Source organism: Aquila chrysaetos, chromosome 18, assembly GCF_900496995.4.
Source record: "Aquila chrysaetos chrysaetos chromosome 18, bAquChr1.4, whole genome shotgun sequence".
Taxonomy (NCBI): Eukaryota; Metazoa; Chordata; class Aves; order Accipitriformes; family Accipitridae; genus Aquila; species Aquila chrysaetos.
This window is the reverse complement of record NC_044021.1, coordinates 21,204,259-21,225,924: the sequence shown is the minus strand read 5'-3', so window position 1 is coordinate 21,225,924 and position 21,666 is coordinate 21,204,259. Positions and strand designations below refer to the sequence as shown.

At 42.2% G+C, this 21,666-nt stretch overlaps 1 long non-coding RNA gene across 1 annotated transcript; it reads right to left on the bottom strand.

The window, feature by feature from the left end:
- Nucleotides 1-13,308: 13,308 nt before the first annotated feature.
- Nucleotides 13,309-21,636, bottom strand: LOC115352993. Its single transcript, XR_003927365.2, has 3 exons — nt 21,138-21,636; nt 19,974-20,008; nt 13,309-13,421 (listed from the first exon to the last, which is right to left on the bottom strand). It is a non-coding gene; the product is annotated as an uncharacterized LOC115352993 (long non-coding RNA).
- Between the last annotated feature and the right edge of the window lie 30 nt (nt 21,637-21,666).

The following is a 21,666-nucleotide window of genomic DNA, read 5'->3' as shown; positions in this document are numbered from 1 at the left end:
CATGGAATATGTTGCTTAGCTACCTCCAAGCTGAAGGTCAGGCTTAAAAACTACTTTGCCCTGGGTTGCAGCCACCTACCTTTTGGGTTCTGTGTGAACAGATGATTAAGGTTTAATAACACCCGGCCAGCCCTTCACCTTGGAAACGCAGCCCAGCAGGAGGTTGTACGCCAAGAGCAGAGTCACTCAAAGCAGAGTTTACGTCACACGCGCACAGGTATGAAGATGCGAATATTGAACGGGCTGGGCTGGATTCCTCAAATCACTGCACATGTTATCCCAGGGTATGGGGCCAGCTCCCTCGCTGACCCTTCCCCGCAGCAGCATCGTCACGAAGCGCAAGTCGTTAAGTCTCCCAGGGCTACGTTCCCCTGCCCTGTGCTGCAGCGGGGAGACCAGTCCCTCTCAGAGGCAGTGGGATGGCTCGGCAGCGAGCCTGAGGGCTGCGAGGTTACCTGCGTGGAAGAGGGCTGGTTGCTGCCCACGTCTTGCCGGGGCAGCAGGCCTCTCCCTTGCAGGAGTGCCAGGGATCCCGCTCCAGTGCGCACGTTCCCCGGGACGCCAGATGAATTATGGATGAGTCAGCCAGAATTTTTCCACGAGCTTCCGCTGCTGCACAGCGCTCAGCGCCAACTGAGCTGTGGTTTTTAACCGCTGTCTGGACCTAATGCTTCTAACGTTAAAAAAAAAAATTGCTCTCGGTTTCCTGGCAGAGTGCTCTGTGGCAGGGCACGGGGAATCCCAAAGCTTGTGCGGTGTCAGGCCCCCGCGTCCATAACGTTTTGGTGAATAGCCTACCATGTGTTAGAAATCATTTGGTCCTTTCTGCCTGCTTTGCTCCTCTGTCCCTCCCACTAGCTGAGTGTATCGACAGAGTCAATTAGAAGAGACAGCAGCAATGCTGAAACTGATTTGAATTTCAACCAGGATCTGCTAGCAACTAGAGCTATGTACAGAGAGCTGAGGGCAGGCAGTTACCCAAGGACCTAATGACTGCCCCTGTATGCTAAAGTCTTTTTTTCGTTTCAGTCCTTAGCTAGATTCAGATTAATTTCTGTTTAGCAAGCGTTGATTTCTTTTGCCCTTCTTTGAGCACATGAAATGCGTGTGGTCTTAATTTGTGATGATCATGCAAAAGAAACAGTCCATTTCTGGAAATATTTGCTATGAGACAAAGCACAAAATCCTTCTACAACAGCATTTGATGAGTCCTCTCAGAAAGACTGTAGCTTTTGTAAACGCTTGCAGTGATAAAGCAGCACTGATGTCAAACTATACAGCATGGGAGACTAAGCATTAATTCAAGCCTTATTATGAATTTCTATTATCTGCATTCAAGTTGCATCTAGATCTCCCAATCAAGACAGGCTTCAGCTGTGCTAAACACTACATCCATAGAAATGACAGTTTGCGCTTTAAAGCACTTAGCATCTAAATAGACAACATGAAATAAACTGGTGTGAAGTCAAAGAAATGAAAGAAAGATCCCTACCGGCTCTTTACCTAGACACAATCAGTAGGCTACTTGGCCGCGTTCAGAGAAGACTGAACTCTATGTTTATCTTCACACAGCCTGAAAATGCATTGATTTTAATGGGAGAGAAGCACAGGAGTGTTTTTTCCCTGAATACATGTATGACCCCTGAATCCAGCCCTGAGGAGGAATTTGAAGATGAATGACGTATTGTTTTACAGGCTAACATGGCAGAGATGGCACAGGAAGGAATACAGGACAATCACACTTCTAGGAAGGCCATAACCAGCGTCTCCTGGAATTGCCCATAGCAGCAAAGGAGTCCTTGATTTGCACAATCCTCCCTTAAGAGCTATTCAAATGCAGATGTCCCAGTCAGACCTTTTGAGTTCTCTGAGCGCCCGTAGTTGCATTTGGCCCTATTTACATAGCATATCATCTCAATTATTCATGCACACATTTCATGACACCTTTGCCATAGTAATTAAAAGGGCTCCTGTTGCTGTCAAGCCAGAATATGATGCAAGTACAATACTGTGATGAAGTTAATTGTTCTTTACCTTGAACTACCCTATCCACCTTATTTCTAGCTTTCACCTCCTGCAGAGGGATGTGGTTATGTCTTTGTCCATAGGATGACAGAGCCCCTTGCAGTTAAGAACCTGCACAGCCTACTGTTCATCATGGGGTTCCCTCTTAGTCTTCTTTTCAATAAAATAAAGAGACTGATCATAAGTCTCTTACCATAAATCAGCTTTTCTTAGATATCATGTAACTCTTATTACTCCTTTGTGAAGCCTAAATTGTCAACAACACTTTCCTCAGGCGTGGGCACCAGAACAAGACACGCTATTCCCTTAATGTTACTGTAATATCACCTCTTTACTCCTACGGAAGGTATTCTACATCCAGGGATCACGTCAGCCTCCATAGTCACCGCATTGTTCTGGCAGCTCCTGTGCTGCGGGTTGCCCACGTGACCAGGTTTGTCGCTAAATCTTGGAATCCTGTGATTCATTCAAAGCTGTCTGCGCTGCTGCAGCGAGCGCGGGCGCTCCTGCAAGCCAGAGAGTAGAAGTCACTTTAAGTCACCTTTCATTTTTTGCCTCTTGACCACATCAGCACAGCACCCGCTGAGGTGGCCACAGGCAGTGAGGTGTGCAGCAATTCGTCTGCAGACCGCTATTTAAGTATTCCTGTCCTCCTATAAAAAAAAAAACCAAAACACGTTTAGTCACGTACAATTAGTCACTGATCAAATTTCTGTATTGGCCTGAAACACGTCCACTTTGCCATGCTGCAAAGGCCCCGTAGCCCAAGGTTTCCTGTGGGACACAAGTGATGGGATAACTTCCTTGAAGAGGAGGAGGCTCCTTTCTTTAAGATAGGAGTATCTCTCTAAGTAAACAAACAGAGCTAAAAGGTGGTAATTAAAGAATAGTTGTCTATTTTCCTTTCAAAATGAACATACAGTGCTATGTTTAGAAACCCATGTAACAATGCAAAGTTTCTATATGCACATTTGTTTATCCAGAAGATTTTATTGTACTATTTAAAGTTTAGACAAAAACAAATTAAAGGATTACAGAAGTAGCTGTGTTGTGTGTTACAGGTCTTATAGCACTATGATGTAAGTCAACACCATAGAATGCCTTTAGTTTGACAAATTAGGTTTTAATTACCAGATTTGAAGACAAAATAGTTGTTCTCGTTTCTCAAATATTCTATCAGGTTTTCTATCTTAGATATATGTTGGATCTAAATAAAATGATTACGTTCATGCAGGATATAAATATATTGCAAAAGACTAGACTGTGCAATGCTGCCCTGCTTTTAACTTTTCTTGTCTGAAATTATAGAGCCAGGATCCACAAAATTAAAAAATAACAGTTAAAAGACAGTAGGTTGGCTGTTTAGCCCTGGGAACAGGTTGCTGAAATTTGGATTTAGCTCTGTGCCAACAGATAAGGCATGAAGGAAAACAGAAAAGGAAGACACCCAGAAAAAATGTATCAATGTAAGGTCACTGCAAGCCGGAGTAGAGAGTGCCAAGAGTTTTCTGAGGGAACTTTGTTCAAAGGATAAAAAAAAAAAATCTCACTTCATTTACACCATTAAATCAGAACACAAAACATGGATGGCGTAGCTTACATATGTGCATTTTAATAATAGTGCTGGAAACTGAAACATGTCAGTGTCAATGCAAAATAGGCATAAATTCATCTCAATTCAGTACATGCTTATCCCCGTCCGGTGGTTCTGGAACCAGAGTCAATATAATTAGGAAAAAAGTAACACATGCTCCGGGTCAATGTGTAGGTGCCTAACTGTGACAATTTGGGGACTGTGCCTGTGTGTAATTTTTGTTTTCTGATTTAAGGTAAGAAATTGCTGAGTTACCAAATGTCTTGGTGGATGCGGAGCTGAACCTCCAGGCCCGTGTCACACATCTTCCAGAGACGAGAAAGCAGAGAGTTACTAAAACTCGATTGCTCCCATTCAAAATGGGAGCGTCTTTGGAAAGTCAGATAGCTGGAGGCTGAATCAGGCCTGCTGAGTTTGCCTGACGTCCAGGAGCGAGGAACGGAAGAATTTTCTCAGATGTGGGGCACGGACCAGCATTGGGCATGGATCCTTCAATGCGGTGGGGTATGGCGCGATGATGCAGCCAAGCCTCTCCAACAGCTCTCGGACACCAAACGGGGCAGTCCTGCCTCCCCCAGGCTGTGCTCGTGTGATCCTGCGGTGGGATGGCTCACCTAGCTAATCCAGCAAAAATACTCCTCACCTTCTTCGGCAGAGTTAGTTTTCTACTGGTTTTGGTCCCTTGAAATCCTTGCTGTGAGACAAGATGAGCTCCACTGCCATAGGAAGGGAAGCTGCTGGGGTGCACGGCTGGGGAGGAGGTGGAGTGGGATCGCCCCTTTTAGGGGCAAATAATTGTTGAATCGGGCGAGATGAGCTGCCTAATCCCACCGTGGGCCTGACAGGCTGGGGGTGCACTCGGAGGCACAGAAAGCTTGAGCAGGGGAACAGAAAAGACAATCCTGCTTTCATAGCACGTCAGTTTAGCTGTGAGATCTAACTCACAACAAAAGAAGTTTCCTATGACTTGGAGGAGAGAAGAAGGCTTCACAGACTCTGACCCCAGCCCAAAGAAAGCTCAGAAGACTCAGGCAAGGAAAAACACGTAGACGCTGATTATTTTGCACAGATCTGCATATTCCTTGAGCTGCTGTATATTCCTTGGTCGTGCCTAGGGCATGATCAGTGCTAGCACTCCTCAAACGCATGTGCCCAATTGCTTCCACAACCATACATCCACAAAGAGATGCTCTGTACTCAGTAACTCAGTGTTACTTTACGGGAAGGGAGGGACAAAACCCGTGCTTGAGCTAATGAGGAGCGTGGGGTAAAGTGAAGAGCAATTATGTTTTGGGAGATTATAGGAGCCAAGCTGTAAAAGATCTCATTTCCACAGAGGGGTAACAGAGGGGTTTTGTGCAAGAAACCAGGGTGAGGGCCAGCTCTGTTAGCTGCTCAGATTAAACACAGTGGGAAAACACATGGACCCAATACAGCAGGAGCTAAACATCACCACCTACAAGCAGGACTGTGTGACAACTGCAGGGCCTAGCTCCACCTCTTTTTCATCATAATTTTTTCCTTGGTGAAATATTCAGAGCCCTTTTGGTCCAGCCTACATCTGTATTTCCTGACTGAAATGAAATATGACCCCCCAAAGTCCCCCCACCAACAGTGCCTCATTTACTTTAGGGGGAAAAAATGATTTGTAGTCACTGACCCTATTTTTCCTGTTATGAAATCATTTATCAGTATGCTAGACTTCGCCTGCTGAGCTAACCCACATTAATAAAGCAAAATGCAAATGATGTGCTTGTCTCTGCTGACCCCGACTCTGAAAACTGGTTTTTCTTTCCCTGCTTCTTATCTTTGACAGAAGAGACACAGGCATAAGCTTAGAAGTCAGCAGGTACATCTGCCTGTCTGTCAAGTGACCTGAATCCCACTTTTCATTACACAGACTTTCAGTACAGTGGATACTGAGAATAGGTGATGCTGTAGGAAATGATAGATGAAGCCAATTAGGCTAATTAGATAGTTCCATAGTCCTCTACCAAAATCTTTCCCTCCTTTCCCTTAACTCACTCTCGTTATGGTTAATTCTTCCCTTCCATCTTGCTGGTTTGTCTGAAAACCAGCTTTGACGCTAAAGGATGTGTGTACATCCATCAGGTTTCAGACAGTGGAAAGAAAAGTCTGTGAAAACATCTTCCCTACCCATGCTGGCAAGCTTTCTCCTAGGACTTCTCCTTTTTACAGTGCAAGACTGCATAGACCCCTTCCTAAAGATATTAAGGCTCACACCACTTCTCTTTCACATGCTCTTAACACTCCTCTCTCTCGTTCCATCTGTCCTTCAGAGTCTCCACTAACTTTCCTATAGCGTGCACTGTTATTCTCAATATTCACAACATTTCCTCATTTCCTTGGCTCAGCTCTCACCAAGACTAATACCACAACTCACGTACAGCAAGTACTTCCAAGCCTCTTTTCTAGTCTGTCTTGCATTTCTGACATTCTGCTATCTACTCGCATTGCACCACTGAAATTGCTCTCGTGACTTCTGCTTCCTTAAATGATGTTGTCTTTATTTATACCTCCACTGATCCCTGTCTCTTACTTTTGTCATCTCTCTGCCAATTTTATCTTTCCTCTCAACACTTTCTCTCCTTGGCTTTCACAACTCCATCCTCACTTCTCTCTCTTGACAGCTGAGGCTTCCTTTTCCATTCCCATTCACCATGGAAATCTCAGCAGGCTTTCTCTCTTCTGCCTTTCCCTGTGGATCAGTACCCAGTCACGTTGGCAGCATTCTGCGTCAGTGACGTGTGGTTTTATCTTGGTCTTTTCATCCATCCAGTTCTACATTTTAGCCACTATGTCTTCCTGGGGGAGTGTCTTTGCCAGTTTGACTTTCACATGGCTGTTGCTGAACTTCTGAGGAGCCCCTTGAAGTGCTACTCCAATCCCCCTACTCTGTTTGTAAGCATTGTCCTTCCTTTTGTCCTGCCCTGTTGCTTGGACTTAATCAAAGCCAGTCCTACCCCAAGGCAGCCAGACCATGTTCAAGCTTTGCAACCTTTTCTCTCAAATTCACAGCACTCTTGCATGTTCCCTTCCTTTTCATCTCCCCTATATCCGTATGGGAGATATCCGTAATTGCCCCTTTCCTCCTATTACAAACCAAAAGTCAATACAATTATTCTTGCCCATTTTCTCACCTGTTTAAATCCCTCCGGACTCCCTCTTTTACCATCATTCAACTTTCAATTTTCTTCCCTCTTCACAGTCACACCCTCTTCTGATTACTTTTGCTTCTTATCATGCCATGGGTTTCTTCTTCTGCTTTATCAGTGATGCAAACATTAATCCTTGTGAAATTTGTTGACACTCCTTGTTTCGTACTTCTTTTCATTCTGCCTGAATAGCTGTAATACAAATCGTAAAACTTGGGCGAGTTATCTTCCCCCTCTACCCTGCCCCTTTCGGGTAAACTTGAAGAAACTAGCTAGGAAACTGGAGTTAACTCCTAATTCAGCAGCCTAAAAGAAAGAAAAAATTCCCAACAGTGATTAAAGAACAATTTGAGAAAACTGAAAAAAGTTTTTAGGGGTTGGGTTTTTTTTTTCCCCACTGAGGGATTAAAAAGTACAATGAACAAATCAACAGAAGTCGATGAAAGTCAAGCAATCATGAACATAGGAAAGAATCTATTAACTGCATGGAATGCACTGAAGCAAATATTAAAATATTTTTAAGGACAATATGTGGGACAGAAATTGTGGTTGCACTGCACTGAGAAAGGAAGAAAATGAATGAGACGGACTTACCAGGCTAACAGCTTTTTTGTCCAGTCCAGCAATTCCATAGTCTGTTTGAATTTCTGCCTAGCGCTTTCTAATTTAGGGCTTCATCCTCTGAACAGTGCTGTTGTATGTAGCTCTTAATGCCAATCTAAACAAAGTAATTTTGCAAGTTTGGAGCCCTAGAGCCTGATACTCTGTAGAGGTAGCTCTGCCAGCTATAAGAATGCTCATATTTGTGGGGGATAACCAGTCCCATAAAAACTCTAGTGACACTTGTGCCTAATACTCAAAGCAATGAGTAAGGCTGAATACAAATTTGGATACACTTGAAGATGAGTTTTCTCTCCTTCAGATTTTTAAATCAATATCACCTCTGAATTCTGAGCAGAGCAAGTGAGCTGTAAAATGTATCAATACAGAACATACCTGCTGCCAAACACCACCTTGGGCACTGCGCTTTGTGCTAGCGGAGCATGCAGTCTGAATGATGGACGTGGCAGACAGCAAAGAATAAAACTAACCTACGTAAGGAAAGGGGCACAGCAGAGAAGGCTTAAGTTACAGAAATATAATTATGTAGTTACTCAGTTTAGTCATGCATGGAGCTAGATAGGTTGCTTTATGAGTAAACATGCTTACTTGTCAAATGACTAATCAGCCCATTGTAAACGAGAGCTTCTCTCATGTACGGAGAACAGCAGGACACCTGAAACAAAAGTTATGCATGTGAAGGTTTTTCTAAAACCGGCCAGCAAAATTTCTCTTACCTAGGGGATTTTTCTCGTCCTATTTTTACATGGAGAACTATGTATTGCTGCAACTACCTCAATATAATTAAAACACCATGAATTCCCTACTAGGGAGGCTGATAAAAGGCACTTACACCAGCCTATTCCCATTGTATGTTATATCACTGCAACAGGATACGCAACGTACACATTTTCATAGATATGAAATGCTCTACTTGGTGCTCGAAGATAAAACGGGGAAATCAAACACCGCCTCAGTGGGGGCTGACAGCATTGCAGTGCCTGCAGGGAGAAGAAAGCCGCGCTCCCTGGAGCGCAGAGAGATGCCCCTGTACCGGGGGGGGGGGGCCGGGAGGCTCCAGCGGTGGGGAGGGAACCCCAGCCCAGAGAAACTGGGGTGGGAGGTGGGAGGGGGGGACCCTGCTGTCAGCCACTTCCCAAGGCTGGACCCCAGCGGGGGGAAAGCGATCTCACCAAACATCGGCGGAGAAGCTGAAAAGCCCGGAGGGCGTGCGGGACCTAAGGGAGGTCTGGGGAGGCTTGGCTGGAGAACAGGGCTGGTGGCAGAGAGGAGGCTAAAAGGAAAAGTTCCCTGTAACTCTCCTGGATAGCTGTGAGGGGGGGGCCCGGCGAATCAAGGCACTCCCTAGCAGCTGTACAGCTATTTTGGTCCTTAAAAATAAATCCTAGCCACCCCCTCCCCGTGACATAGGCCAAGACAAAGTGACTCAGTCTCTCTCTACAGGAGTAGATCTCAAAGCAAAACATAATCTCATTAGCACAATAACCTAGGTTACTCATCCACAGTTTCTGCAGGCTCCTTCCAGACCTCCTCCTCTCTGGTGTGCCATTTATTTAGTCCCAGAATGCTTTACTCTAAATTAGCACAACTGTCACAGCTATTCAAGAGACTTCATCTCCCCAGAGTTTACATTCCTGGGTTAAAATTGCTGCAAGCCAGCCTTTCTCCCCTTGTGAGCAAGGGGAAAGGTTTCAGCTCGTGCCATTCAAAAACCACTTTCTGATTTCTCACTAGGCGCGCGCCATGACAGAAAAACGTAGTTACTTGAACCACATAGGGAAGGGCTGGGAAGAGTCCGAAACACCGCGCTACATTCAGTCATATGTATTAATTGCTTAATTGAACATATACCAAAAGCAAGTGATTTCAAGCAGTTAAATCTGAACTCTGGACGAGGCCTCTGAAGCCCACTCTATTTTTTACCACCTTGATACTTTCTAATAACAATTCTAGCACAACTGTGAGCATGAGCCAGTTAAAAAAAAAAAAAAAAAAAAGAGAGAAAGAATTACTTACAAATGATGAGGCAGGAGACAATGTAAACCAGTTTGACTAGGTGCGACTGAGCAAACATCGACAGACTATAGCAAGTTACTGCAAAAATTGTATGAGGCAAATCCCGTCCCCTTTGCCACTGCGCTGGGCAAAGTGTTGCTTTTAGCAGGATCCCCTTGACTCAGCCTAGGACTCACGCGGCCACATTATTGGGATGCAGGCCTTGCCAGTGGGTGTACTTTAGCCGTTTAATGACACATTTGAGGTGTTTGTTTTGAAAGTAGATCTGAGCTGCTAGATTGTAAGTGTACCAATGCATTAGGTTTGACCCAGTGTAAAATTTCGTAGCAGTTAAGCTGATGACTGGAGTTAATTCATTAGTACATGTGCAACAGAAGCTTTATTTTAGCCTCAGAACACATAAATGCAAGGTGAACAAAATCAGAAAGTCTTAAAATTAGGCTCCTCTGTTCCTCCACCAGACACACCCAACTAAATTAAACCAACAATGTACCAGGAACAAAAGACTATTTTTCATCTCCTTTTTTGTCCAAGATACCTTGGAGTACTAATCCATATCGTGTACTAAGAGCCTGTAAAAACTTCCTTCTAAAATTATAACAACAGAAGAAATTAGGTCAGCTACTAAGGAGTAGGTTGGATATAATCAAGATATAGCACCCCTGGGACACAAAAGGTAGTGCTTTTTGCATTTGCATTTCGTCAACTTACACGGCTTATTGCTGTGGGAGGAATTCAAGGCAAATAACACTAAGACAGGATTTGCCAAAACGTTGGAAAACTGTTTGATCATTAATCGCATTTGCTAAGACTGTGATTAGGGTAATTGCTCTGTATTTCTTTTCACAAACCCATTGTCCATGGGGGGATCAGGAAGGACTATCCCCTACCCCCATGAAGTGCAGCGCAGCTTAGCTGGCTCTTTGCGCCTTTTTTTTTCCCCTGAAGCATCAAATACTTTCCCCTGAAAAGGCACAATACTAGTGGCTGGATACTGAGTAGCCCAGTGGTAGGATCTAATAAAGTAATATCTGTTTCATTGTAATTGTATCTCATTTTCTTTCTAGGTGACTAGTTATTGTTTGGAGTGAATTGTCAAGGTGGTTAGCAGTGGGAAGGTTCAGCTGGGGTTTGGATGGACTTGCATAAAAGCTGAGCTTCTGAAATGCTACCTAGTATTTGAAAACACTTCTTTTCTTCGCCATGGCTAGCAGCAACAATAGGCGCAAGGTCTCATGTTGTGTCAGTGGCTGTGTCGTGTATTAATGTTGCCCCCACAGTTTGGCTCTAGCTTCCTTTTTTTTTATTACACAACTGCATAAAAAGGTTCTTGTCTGAATCTGAAGCAATATTTGAAAACTCTGTTTTAATTACTAGCACATGCATTTCTGTGACACACATCCCTATGGAATCTGGGCATTGCTACTTTAATTTACAGAAAGAAGAGCACAGCTCCTATTCTCTCTCCCTACAGATTAAAAAGTCCCTTGGATACTACAGCATTCTTTTGAACAGTGGCTGTAAAAGTTTTCTTGCGGTTTCCCCCCCAACCCCCTGCCCCATGCTTATTATTTCAACAAGTACATCTAAAATGTGCTCAGTTTACAAGAAAACAAAAAAATCCTGTTCTTCCTGTCAGTGCTACAGGCTCATCCTATGCTTCAGAAATCCATTGGATTCTTTCCCTCTCAGATCATCGGCTACAAGAGTTCTGTAGGATAAATTTATGCCTCGTTTACATTGCACAACAATACTGTCTTCAGGTTCTGCTCTCAGTGTGTGTGCACAATGTGGAACTGCATCCAGCTTATTTGCTCTCTCTCTGTTATGTTGTTTCTGAAGAGCCAAGAGGATTAAAAAAAGCAGCAAACATTTGATGTTGTTGTTAAGCCCAGTTCATCTGACTTTAAGTAAACAAAGTAATAAATCTATTAAGAAATAAGATGCAACTTTTACAGTTACTCTCCAGGCTCGACCCATGCCTTAAGGAAGAAAGAGAAATTGAGGAGTTTTATGCCGGAGGCATTCCTGAGAAAGGTAAGGAGGTATGCAAATAGAAATCTAATCTGGTTCTGACGTATGTGCTCGGGCAGAAAGCTATTGTTAGGCAAACATGTTGTTCCTGAGCAGCAGAACTAACGAAGCCTGATTTCCTACGGATTTGCGTCCTTTGTCCCACATCTCTTTCTCCTTCACCACAATAATCCCAGCTCTCCTCATGCCTCCCATGACACTGTCACTACCAAGAGACAACAAACTCTGGGACTAGTCTGGAGCTATAAAAATACTCACTGCTGGCACGTGTGTGCTGACTGGCCAGCTGGCTGGCAAGCAACATACAATGGCCGAGATCCTCTTGCCTTTTCTTCAGTCAAGGCAGTAACCTGACTCTCTGTGCCTTATCCTGCTGCCAGATTTCATGAAATGTTTTAAAAAAAATAATTACGTCTAACATTACCACTCTTTCAACTTTAGTCAAAATCTGATTTGCCAGAGGGTTACAAGAATTATTAGGTACAGGACAAACACTGATTGCATAAGCTTTGTTTCCACAGGAAACTAGATTCAGAAGTTCAGCTACTTTTCTCTTAAAAAACAAAAAAACCCAACAGGGCTAATTAGGAAGTTCTTCCCACAATCATTTTCAGCTGCAATAATTTGTGTAAGAAATGGTGACTGACCGGCTATCTCACACTAAAAGTTAATGTCCGATTTATTATTTTTAATAAAGAAATGTGTGAAAGCTTCTATTGCTGCTGCTAACAGAGACGTTTCATATGGCTAAATATCTACAGTCTACTGCACAATCATTATTGCCCCTTTCCAAAGGAAAACGTGCTGCCTCCTCTGCGGTCTGCTCTCTGGGCACCTCTCCGTTCCCAGCTTTAGGAGAGCTCCACCGGACTGCGTCTGCACGCTGCCCGGACTTCAGACTACATTGAGCAATAAACATCGTCTGTGCTCAGAGTGCTCCCTCTGGCATATTTGCTTGAATCATGACCTTATGTTTTGGTTTTGTTGTTTATTCCAGTTTCTTCAATACACACTCCCACTGCTGCTTTACCAAGCTGCCAATTAAGAACCTTCTTTAAAGGGCCTTATCTATTTCTCCCCAGGAAACCTAAACAAAGAAGTAAATAACTGAGGACAGATCACTTCATCTCCCCTCCCCATCACACCTTAACGTCTCAGTTACGGCAACTCTTCTGGTAGCTGAGGAGGGCAGGGTAACAGCCCTTCAGGAACAGAGCGGCTACAGGACGAAGCGTGAGAAAAGAGAGGCTTGCAGGGCAGCACTGCAACAGCGCAGAACTGGATGACGACCAGCAGCCGCAGCTGGTGAACGGAAAAGGAGCAGAGGTGACCTGTGCCATCAAGATACCAGGAAAGGCTTCCATTTGATCTGTTTCCCCTCAAAATGGCTGCAACTTCCGATTATCAGTCTCAGTTGGGCGGAGGGCAGCTGTTGAAATACTGCTCCAGATCTCCGGCGAGAGGTGTGAGGAGCCGCAGCGGTACGCCGGGAGGTGCCCGGAGCGGAGGGGAGCGAGGCGCCTACGGCTGTGGGGTGACAGGAGCCGGCTTCTGCGCTTTGGGGACGAGTAGGGAAGGGAAGGTGCAGATCGTCGAGGGAGGTCGAAAACACCGTAAAGAACCAAACCATGTACGGGCCTAGGATTTTGGCACTCTAAGGAATGGCTTTCATAGCAGTGTGAGGAACTCCTTTGTTCGTACGAGGACCGGGTGTACAGACGTAACTGCGTGCGTAAACACTGGGGCTGGGCACGGTGAATGTAAAACTGGGAGATGTGTCATTCCTTGCCCTCCCTGCACGTGTGCACACATACATACACACACACACACACACACACTTTACCCTTTTTCACCTTTGGACTTCTGGGAGCAGGACAGACGATCCGTCGAGGTGTAGCCAGGGAGAGAGCAGCCAGGTTAAATACTCTTCCTGGGATTGTTCATCTGCCGAGGACCTAGCAGGAAGGGAGGATAATTGAAGTGCAAATTATCTTTAGCTATAATTAGATGTTCACATATATTAAAAATATCTTTAAAGAAATTTAAAAGATGATTTCAAGATGAAAATAAGGCTTAGTGCACTTCAGAACCTAGATGCTTCCCCTCTCAGACTCATGCTATGTTGAGGGGAGTAGCCCATTAGTGCCGTCTTGAGTTTTACAGTAAATTATCTCAGATGCATTGGCAGAAGATTAGAAGACTAAAAAAAAAAAAACCCTTTAAAAATCGCATTTTTCATACTCATTGAACACTAGGGCATGACATGTGTTTTTTGATGTACTGAAATTACTGTAAAAAAAACCGCTGACATAGTCCTGATGCTTGAACCAATGGATATAATGTTGTAGTTACAACTCTGGTAAAAGTTTCCAGCTAGCCAAAAAATAAAAAGTGTTTCCCTCCAGTGTTTATATAAACCTACAACAGACATAAGCTCCCCGTGGAGTCCTGTCTTTGCTAACATAAGCACCACACAGTATAATGTGACCACATTGGTTCATGCTAGTCTTCCAACCAGATTTCTTCTTGCTGCTTCTACTGGACCACTATTCCAAATCCTAAATTCTCTGGTGGTCAGGAACATCTTTATAATTTGCATCCTAAATGTACTTATGGCAAGTCTGTGTCCCTCACTTCAAATAATTCTTTCCTTTTTCTTGTGTTTGCTACTAACATAGAACCCTTGAGAGCATGCCCAGAGTCAGCTTAGCTTCAGTTTTCATTTGTTAGGCTAAATAAATCATGTTTCTGAACATCCTAGTAGCCCTTCTCCAGAATGCTCACAGTTTGAATTGGTCTTTCTTGAACACTGGCAAAAACAACTCTTTCTGTCTTGCCATGAGGTTACTTCTTAACAGCATTATCTTTGTATCCTCTTCAAGTTAGATTATGCGGAAGCTGAAGTCAAGACCTATTAGATCTGTTGCATTTCTTTTGCCTACAAAGTCTGTTACACAGTTATTACCAAAGAAAGCTGCCAAATTAGTCTGGCACAGTCTACCCTTGGTAAAACAATACTTGTGTTTCATGCAATTTTCCTTTTACATCTCCAAGTGTTCTTTCCTTTATATTATTTGAAAAGCCCCTGTACTACTGGAGGTAGCAATCCATGGTAAATTAAATTCAATGTACTAGGGAAAGAGCTGAGAGAATCATAATTGTCATACAGATCAAATGTGGCTTCTTAAGTCAGACTAGATGACTAAGATTTATCATGTACCAAAAAGAATGAAATCAAGATTCTGGATACAGCCTATGTCAGTCCACTGCATCAGTGCAAGAAACAAAGTCGGTGCAACACCTAACTGTACTTAGCCATATTTTTCAATCTCTGTCACAAATGCTAGTTACATATTTGAGAAGCAGTTTCATCGATCAGTGCTCTATGGTAGCAGAGACCACAAATAAAAAAAAGCAACCCGCACACAGGTCTCTCAGGACAAGGTTTAAATAGAGCGAATCTATTATGCTGGCTAGCTAGGGACTCATTACTGAATTCACCATTCTTTGTCTTTGGAAAGGCTAGAATCCATTCTGGGAGAAAAGCCCTTCAGCCCTTGGGATCCCAGCAAAAGATTAGAGTCTCTTTTTATCATTCAACAGTCCTATTTCATCCCCACTGCAGAAAAGATTATGCCAAGGGCCATTGTTTCCTATCCTCAGGCAGGCTGGGATCTCTTCTGAGAGGGCAGAATTTTTAAGCGCTTGCAGCCCTGGTAGGAAGTGCAATGAAAAGTAGGCAAGAGCTACCTCTCTGCTCTTAAAGGCTGGATTTCCCTGTACAATTATCCCAGTAGGAGCTGGAATTTGGAGGACTCATCTGAGTGTGGGACAGAGCGAGGCACAAAGGCTGGCGTCCCCCCCCCGCCCCAGCCCTGTGCAGAGCAGAAAGCGAGGCAGCTCCTTTCTCCGGCAGCGCCGGCATCTTTCCCAGCAACAGAATTGCTGCACTCTCCGTGCGATGATTTGACGCTGACATAATGCTTCCATATAATCTCTGAACATGGGAACTTCGGCACAGACCCCTTAAACCATCCTTGCCTACATCGCTGCTGTCCAAAATTGCCTCGTAACTTAGCAACTAACTTGCTACCTGCTATCGCTCACAGGCCTTCTTTAACATTACCATTTCTTGAGCTTCTCCCTTTCATTACGCGTATGGATTTCAAATATTTTCCCCCTCATTTGCAGTGCTTCAAGAAGCAACTCACTTTTCCTGGTTTTGGCCTTTTTTCGCTATCTCTCTACAGTAATTGTGTCACGTGAACATCACTACAGCTCTTATCCTTAGACTTATCACCACATCACCTAGCCCACCTGTTACTTCAGTAAGGGTAATTAGCAAGGAACAATTATCCTTTGGTAGTTTGCAAACAGGACTTAAACACGGTACGTTAGAGCAACATAGGTAAAAGATCTAAAAACCAACCAGCCCCCACCACACGTTTAAGTTATGATTTTCACACCAAGCCTAATGCAGCTTATATAAGACTTCACATATTTGCAATAAAGCGTTTCATTCCAGGACAACAGAAAAGCAGACAAAGTAAACCTCCATTTTCTGGATTAACACACTGCTACCAACAGTTAAAGGAACAGGCAGCTCCACATGCTGCAAAGGCAGTTGTTAAACAGCCGTCTGTCTCTATTGCTGGGTTTTGTCCAAGAGCAAAGGGGAACTGCATGCCTTAACTTTCATTTATGGACCGAAGGAACTGGCTTTGCTTATGTTTTCTTTCACTGTTGCTACAGTCTTATCTATTTGGTATCTTAAATATTTATACAGTACACAGACTTCTAGCACCTTGCAATTTTTTCCCCTATATTTGTATCTGTTTATACATGATCCTGTGGCTCGTTTTATTCAGATATATTTGAGTACCCCAGGGTCTTGTGGTTTTGCTGCATGTGGTGATGTACTAACAGTGTACAGAAATATTTAAATTGCTACTTGAAATACAATTTGTATAAAAACTTAAACAAGCATCAATCAGAAGACTGATCACAAAAGCTTCATATAAATAAGCCTTTAACTTCAGTGAACAAGTAAGGGCTTGCAAGAGAGCCTTTGGTCCTATTTTAATGCATTAAACACTGTTTCATTAAGAGATAAGTTAAATCCCTCGTTAACTGGCCCTTCCCTCCTCCAAATCTCTCTACAACCTTAGGGAGGAAAAAAGAAAGCGTGAAAACAACGTTGAAGCTACAAATGGCATATAAAAGAATCCAAAATCTATTTATTAAATGACATATTGAATATTTGAAGTTAGGAACTGCAAAGGAAAATGAGCTAGGAGTGCCCAAGTACTGAACCATGCTTTTTTTTTCTTCTGTTAGGTAACAGAAATACCTTTCAAAACACTGGCATTTATGTAAGTGGAGATGAGGTTTCTATTAAACATTTACCTTTCACAGTGAGCGTATTTTTGCTTTGTTAGCCAATGACTACCACTGTTTTCTCTATCAAACAGGATTAGCTTCCTTAGACATCCCCCCCCACCTTAACCTTAACCGCACTTTATGAATCATCAAATTTATAACTTGTCAGGCGTGGTCTGACACCTTAGGGCAAACCCGGACCCTGCTTCAAACAAGACAAGTTAACAGCTTAGCGGACAATATGCTGTTAAATTCCCTGAAGTCTTGGATGCATTCTTACCGAATAGCAAAAAGAGAGAGTAGTACCTTAGGACAGCTTTTTTTGAGAGCTGTGGTCATCAGTATCCCCAAATCAGATTACTAAAAATAAAACAATTCACATAGAGGAACATGCTGCAATGCATAGACTGGAAGGTGGCTAGAAGGATAAACCAAAAAAATCAACTCACAAGCTTCTAAAAAAAAAGCTTACTTTTTAAACAAGGCTCCTTTTTAGAGGAAACAAAAATACTAAGATCTGTGGAAGAATTTTCCTATGGACTTTTGAAAGTATGAGTTTATTTCTCACTTTTTCCCCCTCAACTTCCATAGAATTTCAGCTTCTTCTTAAAAGCCTCCCAGAACCCGGTACTTCTGAATGGTACTGCAATGGAACATGTGAGACAAGGTAACTGACCACATCAAAGAAAAATCCTGAATGAAAACGTAAAACCCATATGCAGCATCCACACTAGACATGCTCAGTCTCATCTGTGCAGCACCAGCAGTTAATTTTTTAGTATAGGCTCACGCCTGTAGATTTATTTGGTCTTAAAAGCTCAGTGAAGAGTTCAGTAGCTCAGACAAGAAGGCAGTTAGTGCCTTGGCCTCGCTGGTGTCCAAGGAACACAAGGGAACTCTGCATGTAAATCACGAGGCATTAGAACTGACTTCTTTGAAAGCTATGATATAAAAGATTACCAAAATCTCCAGCCACTATCTGGATCTGGTTGTAGTAAGTAGTCTTTAAAGTGACCTTCTGAAGTGGCCTTTGTATTTGTTCATTTCTTGCATCACTAGGAGGACGTTGTAAATATATAATGCTTAGTACAGCTGTGCCACAAGAAAATAGATCCTGGGTAATGACAGGAGAATGACCTGGAGTGACACAAATTATTCTGGACAAAATCGTGCTCAAAAGTGACATATTTAATAGCTGCCTATCCATGGAGTAACATGCATTGCTGACAGTCCTGCATAAGAGGACTACAGCATTTCTAACAATGGAGAAAGACCAAAGCATGCTGGAGATTAAAGTGTGAACAGCATAAACTCTGAGTTTTCCCTTCATGCTGAGGAACCTGCCCCGCTTCCCTTCCCACCCCCTGCCAAGATAACGATTACTCACCCTATCAGTTCTGAACAAACCCTGGAGCCCTGTATACAAGCTTGATTTGACCAAATTCAATTACCTGCTATAAGTATGCCATTATTATATTGATGTAGCATACAGTTCTGTTTAAAGTTCCCACAGAGCATGTGCCACTTATCCACAGGAAAAAAAAAAACAAAAAAACAAAACAAAGAAATCCACAACACACCACTCTTTTTTTTTTTCCCTCGCTACATTTTCACTTGTGCAACAAGAAGAGACTATTCATGAGTAGTAGTATTAGTCATGACTCCAATCGAGCTGATACAATTTCAGAATACAATGGGGAACCTAACGAACTTCTGAGAGTTTGATAGGGTGCATATCAGCACAGCAAAGGGAGGTAAGGTATTTGAAATACTACAGCACATTGACATGCCTCACTATGGGGATAAACATTGGCCCAAGATTGATATTTGCTGCAAGACTTTGTTACTCATTTCCAGTATTTTGTTTTTGATACCAGCTGGGCATCCTCCCAAGAAAACTGGAATCTTCTTTCTTGGAATGGACAGATTTCAAGGGAACACTATGCAAACACTGATATCTTCCCTCTATGATCTTTGTCTAGTTACAAAGCTGCATATTAAGGATAAGAGGCAATTGCTCTGACGTCGAATTTAAGTGTAAAATAAAGAATCAACACTACTCCTTTAAAGCATTTGGCAATAGGATAAAAAAAATGTGTTTTAAGCCAAAGGAAGCTTTCCTAACAAAGACACAGCAGGCCCTCTATCTCGAAGAGCATATGCATTTGTTTCTGATTAAAGCAAACCCCAATATTCCAGGCACATATTTGATTGTAAGTGAACTTTCTATTTAGGGGCTGAAGAAAATTAATTGCTTATAAAGAAAGATTTACTCAAAAAAAAAAAAACAATCCCCAAAACACGACTAAAAAGCCCCACCCCACAGCAAAAAGCCCTATAAATTCAAGATACATATAACTGAAGGAAAAATAATTAAAACACCATTGTCAAACTAATAAATAATTTCTGAATACAACTTTTCCAAATATATTAAAACAAACAAACGATTTATTTTACAGTGTAGTTATTCCTAGAAAAGAGACTTTACGTAGCAGTTTTGTTACATATTGAATTGTCTTGCAGAGTTCTGATCATTTTAGAAATCATAATAAAGGCGGTTTACTCGATTCCTGAAAATTCAGTGGGAGTTGCAAAACTAAGTCTTGCTCACACCTTGCAACCAGTAGTTCAAAGGACTAGTCACAGGAATTTAGCTAACTTTGCTGATGAAAAAAAAAAAAAAAACAAACCACAAAAACCCTCACCAATTTCCCTGTGTGAGATCTACAGATGGTAGCAAGAGTAAGAAGATAAAAGTCCACTGAAGCAGTATGAGTCAAAATATGCAGAAGGTAAAAGCATGCCTTCTCCAAAGTCAATAGGAACTGTTAATAGCTGCACGGAGCTAGGATTTCACCATTTACGAAGCGGTCAGTTAAGCGAATACTCACAACTAGAGTAAGGCTTATTCTAGTAAAAGAAAACATTTGCGGTTAGAAAAATTGAAGCAGCTTTCATACCTACAATAAAAATAGGTTTCCATTTGTCAACTCACGGCTTTAAGTACAACTCTACAACATTCTGGGAACTGCATGACGCAATCAACGCTTCCAGTAGAGAAAGGGCTAGCCAGCATGTGATTTAACAGTAATAAAACACTTGAAGCAAACAATTTTGCTAATACATACCAGTGAAAAGGAGACGTCTCCCTTATGGATTTTTACTGAAAAAAGAGGGAAAGCAAGATAGACAAGCAGTTAAATTCAGTATACTCCCACTAACATATTACAAATAAATACAGCTTTGTAAGAGCTCTGGATCTTGATTTGTTCTGCAAAACACAAGCAGCTTTCGGAGCAACTTAGGTTTTCCAGCAAATGGAATGATTCTCAATCTCCTTCCCCAAAAGGAAACAAATCCTTAGAGAACCTCCTGTCTTCGCTGTGTGAGCACGGAAGTTCACAGGGAAAACTCCCAACTAGCTTTAGCGTAGGCAGGCTGCTACTCTTACGTGCCCTCAGTAGAGGTGGGCTCTTCCTGAAAGCAAATCTGAGCTGGAGCTCAGCTTTAGCTGCAGCCTCTACTCTTGCAAACTAACTTAAAGAGAGAGCCTGAGAGATCTAACATTTCTAGATTAATTTTTCTCTTCTATACTTTTTTCCTGCCAGGCAGGAAATGAAGATACATTTCTGTATCAAGGCAGAGCTACTGCAGATTTTCACAGCTGAAGTGGTTTTATGGTAGAACAGTCCCATTTATTTTTCACTTGCATTTTTTGAAAGAGTTCCGCATGAAAAATCAAAATATGAAGTCAAAGAACTGAAAAGTATTTCTGTACATTTAGAATTGCTACTGATTCAAACAGAGACAATATACAGCACAATACAGAAAGAGTCTAACAGAAGAAAATTTGGAGAATTGCCAACTTAGGTCTCCCATTTATTAATTTAGCCATCATTTGACATTCAACTGTTGCTTTTCAAGAGATAATTAGTAGCACCTCCTGATGTATTTGCTTCTCCCCTGTACCAAAAGGCTCATTCTTTGAGTTTAAATCTCTCTTTGAAAGAATTTGTGTTTGGAAATATACAGAGGAATTTTCTACCTTTTTGGAATGGCAATATATACGTGTGGTACACATGATGAGACTGTGTTAGAAAGATGGCTAAACTGATCTTTAAAATCAGAGGAAAAAAGAGAAGATTTTGCATCTATGCACATAGGATAGGACTAACAAGCTTTTACACCACACTTGAAGACTTCATGGACTAGGAAACAATAATTATGTTCTATTTATAGTGTCCTTTTTCCTGAACAACATATTAACTTTATTCCTTGTTTAGAACACTCACCAAGAAGTGCTGGTTTGCCTGACACTTTGCTAATTCCAGGATAATGCTGCTCTATAATCTTTCACTTCCTCCTTCCACCTGCCCTGAAAATAAAATTTATTTACATAGTATCTACTTTTAGCAGGATAGACCCTATATTTAAAATTAGTTCTAAATAGTTACTTTAGCAACTATTTATCAGATGCTCAGGCATACAGGCAAAGATATACTGATTACATAAGACATATATAGAATCATCTGTCCCGGGAAGAACCAACACTGAAGTTATTCCAAACATTAAATTATTGCTCATCTAATTTGAGAAAGTGTCAAGTCCTATAAGTTAGTACAAAAAATTTTTTTTTAAACAAAAAAGTGAAAATCTTGACTATAGATTCATTCAATTTAGAGGGGCTGTTAAGTTAGTCCACAATAATAGTGCTGCTTACGCTATTGACTGTTCTTCCCTCTTCAGTGTGTTAGAGGGGCTGTTGACTTTGCTAATTCTTAGCTTAAAAGAAGTCCTATTAGCAGTGACTTAACTTCAAAG